The sequence below is a fragment of the Ictidomys tridecemlineatus genome, chromosome 1 (assembly GCF_052094955.1).
Source record: "Ictidomys tridecemlineatus isolate mIctTri1 chromosome 1, mIctTri1.hap1, whole genome shotgun sequence".
NCBI lineage: Eukaryota > Metazoa > Chordata > Mammalia > Rodentia > Sciuridae > Ictidomys > Ictidomys tridecemlineatus.
In genome coordinates, this window is record NC_135477.1 from 914,053 (window position 1) to 919,793 (window position 5,741).

Here is a 5,741-nt window from a genome sequence, read left to right on the forward strand (position 1 = left end):
CTCGACCAATGAGCCACATCCCCAGCCCTATTTCGTATTTTATTTAGAGACAGGGCCTCACTGAGTTACTTAGCACCTAGCTTTTTGCTGAGGCTGGCTTTGAACTCGCGATCCTTCTGCCTCAGCCTATTATAGGGGTGCACTACCGCGTGCCTGGCACCAAAAGAGTTTTGAACATCTAAGTTGGGATACTCACACCATCTAGGTACAAGGTGTGTCACAAAGCTGAGGTCAGTCATTGAGGTCACGTCAAGATGGCCTAAGGTTGGCACATAGAGGAGGCAGAGCAGAGGATCCCGAAGTAGACCCATGGGTCTACACAAAGATGCCAGTTGAACAGGAAATGCAGCAAGTGGAGCTGGAATCTAGAGGCCCACGTGAGACAAGGTCAACCCAGACCTCAACACGCACCTTGCCAAATTTAAAATGGCTCATAGACCCAAACACAAAAGCTAGGGACTTCTAGGAAATGATTTCATAATCATGAGTATGTACTTCTTCGATTTTTATGTGTGATAACAATCCACAGAAAGTTGTCTTTAAATCTATTTGTTGGCCTAACTCAAAATAAGGGAAGGCAGCCTGTGTGAGCCCTCATGCTTGAGCTGTGGGACACTGCTGTAAGGGTGCTCTCCTGCCACTTAAAGTGTCATTTGTGGGATGTGCAGGCTTTTGTCCCTGGGGACAGAATCTGAATTCTAAATCACATCAGTTCCCAGGGCTTCAGTCAGCGCTGGTGGAGCCTTAACAATAGCAATATTTCAGAAAGCAGAGTGCATTCAGACGCCTTTTTATTCTTTAGGAGAACACTCCAAAAGTGGAACTTTTTGGAAACACAGTAGCAGAGGCTGCTGTGCTTCCCCCTGGTCCCTGGGCAGAAATGACACCTCTGCTCACTGTCACCCAGGACCTGCAGCAGCAGAGGCCTGTGAGTGTGCAGGCCAGGACAGTGCCGGGCACACGCCACCACATCCTGACCTTACCACAAGTCGAGCCAGGACCTATGGCACACACCTGTAAGAGGCTGAGTCTGGCTCTGACAGCTGTCGCCACCCTGACCTCACATCTTGCCTCCCTGCTCTGCTAAGCCACTCTAAGATCACTGTATACTTATAGACACGTCATGAGTCCTTGGCAGTGAGAGTTGCCACCTCATCCGTGGATTGCCCTTCTGCTCTCAGAGGGCTGTGGCCAAGCCCTCCTTCTGGCTTGTTCTTAATCAGCTCTGCAAACCAAGGTGCTGATAATGGTTCTCAGCAGGTGGGGCAACCCCACCCAGGTACATCTTGCGACCTGGGCCTCTGCCCTCAAGTCAGCATGTGTGATCCTGACATTTCCTGAACAGCCTGGAGGCAGGAGGACTTGTCCCTCTTCTTGGCTTTGAAGGAAAGTCAATAGTGATCCTTGATTCCTTGTGGCGGCTGAGGGACACCTTCCCAGGTGGACAGAGTGAATGCAGGTGGCCGCTGTCCTCAGGAAAGCATCCCTGTCCTTTGGCAGAAACAGATTGTGGACAGGGCCAAATTATTTACATAAAATTATGTAGGCAGAAAATGTTGGCACGGGGTGAGTCAGGAGGGCCTGTACCAACCCAGCCCTGCGGCAGGCCACCTGTGAACAGGCCTCAGTAAACGGCTTCGCTCCCAAGGAGGGGTTAACCCTATGCCACAAGAACAAACGGCCCCCGACCACTCAGTCCCCAAAACGACCAGAACAAGTCAGGAAGACCATGCCAAGATGACCTTCTCTGGGTTGGCGATGCACTTGAAATGGCCAAAGCTGCTCTTCTTGAAGGTAAAGTCAGAACACTAACGCTTTCCCTTGACCACCAAGTTTTAAAGTACCATTTCCTGCTCCAATAATCAGCATGACTGGCGTTGGCAATAGATTTTCAAGAATTCTCAGCTCAGCTGTGACCTCTTTTTTTTGCAACTTTGTATTTAATAAATCATCTTTATAAAGATTCCTCTGCATTGTCCATTGTTTAAATCTGCAGAAGATTAAAAAATATCCTCACTTATATTAAATGGAAAAAACTCAACAAGCATCTAAGCCCTTAGTTGACACTCCCGGTGAGCGTTGTGTCTTGTTCCTCTGAGCGATGCACAGAGGGTGAGTCGAGTTTGTTCCTTGTTACCGTGGAGGTTAACTGTCATCCCTGGATCAGGCCAGATTCCAGCCCTAGAAGACATCAGAGCAGATGAGCCTGTGAATGAACAATCGCTAAACCCAGTGGTTTTGGGGAGAAGATGCTATTCAATTACATTATTATACTGGGTGCCCTCTGTTCAGAAATAAACCTCACCAAATAGATACATTAGACATTTCTCTATATGACAATTAATTGTTCAGTGACCCATTTTTTTTTCAACCAAGTAGTCTTGCTCCGGTGGTCCCGGCCAGCCACTTTCCTTCCCTGTCTTTTAGAAGAACGAGGAAAGGGTGACGTAGGGCCATCAGAGGCGAGGGTGGTCAACAGCCACAGACGCGAGGGAGTCCAGGAGCATGGGCTGAGTTTGGACTTGGCTTTGACGAGGACGGCCATTTTCTATGTTGGTGGAGAGCAATGTTAACAACATAATGGGGTGACCAAGAAAGCAGGCAACAGAGTGAAGACGGCACCTGGAGGCTCTGGACGGAGACAGCCGGGCACGTTGCCTGGAAAGGAGGAAGGCGAAGAGTTTGAGAGGGGGGGGATGGCTGAAAATCAGCGAACTCTCCATAAACTAAAGTAGACCCAGGTGCTTAGATCAGACACAAGTGGTAGGCCTGTCGGCTATGGTCTAGCACAGAGGGGCAGCTGCACCTGCCCAGGTGACTAATGAGAGGACTGAGAGTCCCCCAGGCTTTGGGGAAAAAGGGTGAGCTCAGCAAGCAGACCCATCATCTTGCAAGATGTGCATCCCCTCCAGATTCAGGGGGACCACACCCAAAGCACCAAGATAGAGCAGAGCAGATGAGTCAGCCGTGAGGGGGCTGGTCTCGTCTGCACTCAGGGCCTTCACCAGCGCAGGTGTCCAGTCCGCACCTAGAGATGCTCCACCACTGAACTACATCCCCAGACCTCTATTTGTTTTCTCCATAAGTTGCCCAGGCTAACCTTGAACTTGCAGTTCTCCTGCCTGAGTCACTGGAATGTCAGGTGCGGCCACTGTGCTCGGACAACTGATGACACAGTGTCATTGGGCTAGCTCTTCTGAGTTAGGAAAGACACGTGTGGGTCCCGATAATCTTTGAAACAGCTCTCACGTGTTGAAAGCAGTTGCTCACTAACAGTTCTGCCCCGTCTACTTGTAGCTGACTGCAATCTCAGCTTGGTCCCCAGGACTCATAAAGGCTAATGTTTTCAAAACTCTTTTCATTTCAACTACTGTGTTGTTAATTTCTAGACATTTAAGCAAGTGTGCGTTATTGAAACAGGCTCACACCTGAAGCAAGGATGTCTTAGAATAATTGAGATTAAGACGGTTCCTCACTGACTCACTCAGCTACTGCAGTTTGCAATTTATTCAAATATAAGAATAATTCAAGTTTAAAAATCAAAAATTCAACTTTTTTACTTTCTTATTATTTGTGCTTATGGTTTTCTGACTTCTCAACTAAACAGAAAAACCCAGTTGGTGATATTAGGAGTATTCCGTTACATAATGCCTTTCTTTCTTTGGTGGAAAAAGTTTTTATTATCCCTTTCAGTTATAAAATTGAAGCATCTTAATATAAAACAGGACTTTCTACCAATACAAAGTTTCTTATATATCCTTCAGTACAATTTTGTAACCACCATTTTATTTTATTCCATTTTAAATTTTTTATTTCTTTTTTAAATTTTTTAATTTATTGATCCTGGAGATTAATAAATTAAAGCAAAAGCATTGAGCTACACCCCCAGTCTTTGTATTTTATTTTTTGTTTTTATTTTGAGACAAGGTCTCACTAAGTTGCTGAGGCTAACTTGAACTTGTGATCCTCCTGCTTCAGCCTCCTCAGTAGCTGGGACTATAGGTGTGTGCCATGCCCAATTTATTTATTTTTAATCTATTTGTAACTGATACATAAAAACATAAAAATGAACATACTAATGGGGTACCACATCTTTTTTGTCATACACTTTAATTTATTCCTGGGTATTTTAATCTTCTGTGTTTCACTGGTCATGTGTCGTCTTCTGCCACAGATTCCCACTGGCTCTGGTGTATAAATAGAAGTGTGGATCTGAACTTACATTTAACATTTGAAAGCTCTCACTTCTGGTTTTCTTTTTATGATGTTTTGGATTTTTCAGGCAGACCATCATATTAGCAGGTGAAATGAAGACCATGGTGCCATTTAAAGCTAAATTAGGATATGCCTGAGAATGGAAAATACTTGATGGATGTTTTTTCCAAACCACAAATTTAATTAAACTGTTTTTAAAAATATGAGTCAAGTAAAATACTTGCAACACGTGATATCATAATTTTTGAAGTGGATTACCTTGAGTAATAAGCCATTCCAAAATAATTCTTTAAAAGCAAGAAGCTTTAGGTGTGGTAGAACACAGCTGTAATCCCAGCAACTCGTCAGGCAGAGGCTGGTAAATTTGAAACCAGACTCAGCAATATAGTGAGAATCTGTCTCAAAATAAAAAAAATTTAAAAGGACTAGGGTTGTAGTCCAGTGGTAGGATGCCCCCTGGTTTAATCTCCATTCAGAAACAACAACAAAAGCCCTCCAACAGGTGATATAGTCCCTGCTGAGAGCAAAACCCTGAGACAGTGTCTCCCTGCCTCAGCACCTGGCCTGCTCAGGTCTGCTGATCCTGGGGGGAGAGAGGTGACGTGGCCTCTTGCCATGTCTGTCCTTGTCCACTGTAGGCCTCCCATGGACTTAGCTGAGGGTGCCCAGCAGGGTCTGTCCCACCCACCACACTCTCCTGACTGGTCTCCTGAGTTGTCTTCTCTGGGGGAGATGGAGCAAGGGTGAAGCCCCCATTCACTGCCCAAGGGTGTGGGGTCGCTGTCCCACCTCTGACTGCCCCCGGTGGCAGGGAAGAGTCCTCTGAGTGCCAGGCTCAGCACGCGGCTCCCTGCTCTCCTTGGTGTTCTGCAAGCCCAGGCAGACTCAGGCACCCTCTCCTCTGCTCTGTTGGTGCCCCAGGGCTGAGCTTGTCCGCAGCAATTTGGGAGACTGGGACCAACATTGACCGGTCCTCTGAGTGTGCTATGACCTCGAAACTTCCTTTGTGATCACAATCAGGGACAGAAGGTGGGGCTGTGAGGGCAGTGGTTGTGAAATGAGGGGCCAGAAGCAAAGGACGACATTAATTAAGTATGACATAGAATATTCATAAGACCGGAAATAAAACCTGAGAATAGAATTGGAGCCAAAGTAGAAGACCTGCCCACGGATGAGCCACAGGCTGCCCACACGGGGTGTGGAAGGTGTCAGCAGGCTGGCAGGAGAAGACCCTTCACTGAAGGGACTGCACCCAGGTGTGGGAGTCATCAGCCCCAGGGGATGGGGAGGGGAGGAAGGTCACAGGCAAGAGCCCCAGGACAGCAGGGTGGAGGAGACAGCCCCCCAGGGAGGGGTGGGAGAAGCACCTGCTACTTTGCCATGGTCCCCCCACCCCGAGGTTGGGCCCTGCTGGACACAGCAGGAAAGGAGGCTGGGCTTGGCTCTGGGGCTCCAGCAGAGGGGACCGCGTGAGATGGGCAGCACAGAGGGACCAGGGCACAGCAGTGTGGCGGGGTCCGTCCCTC

At 47.6% G+C, this 5,741-nt stretch overlaps 1 long non-coding RNA gene across 1 annotated transcript; it reads right to left on the reverse strand.

Annotated features, from left to right (window-relative positions):
* Positions 1–774: 774 nt before the first annotated feature.
* LOC120885531 (uncharacterized) lies at positions 775–5,205 on the reverse strand. The gene is made up of 2 exons (XR_005728201.2): positions 5,005–5,205; positions 775–2,658 (listed from the first exon to the last, which is right to left on the reverse strand). It is a non-coding gene; the product is annotated as an uncharacterized LOC120885531 (long non-coding RNA).
* Positions 5,206–5,741: the final 536 nt, after the last annotated feature.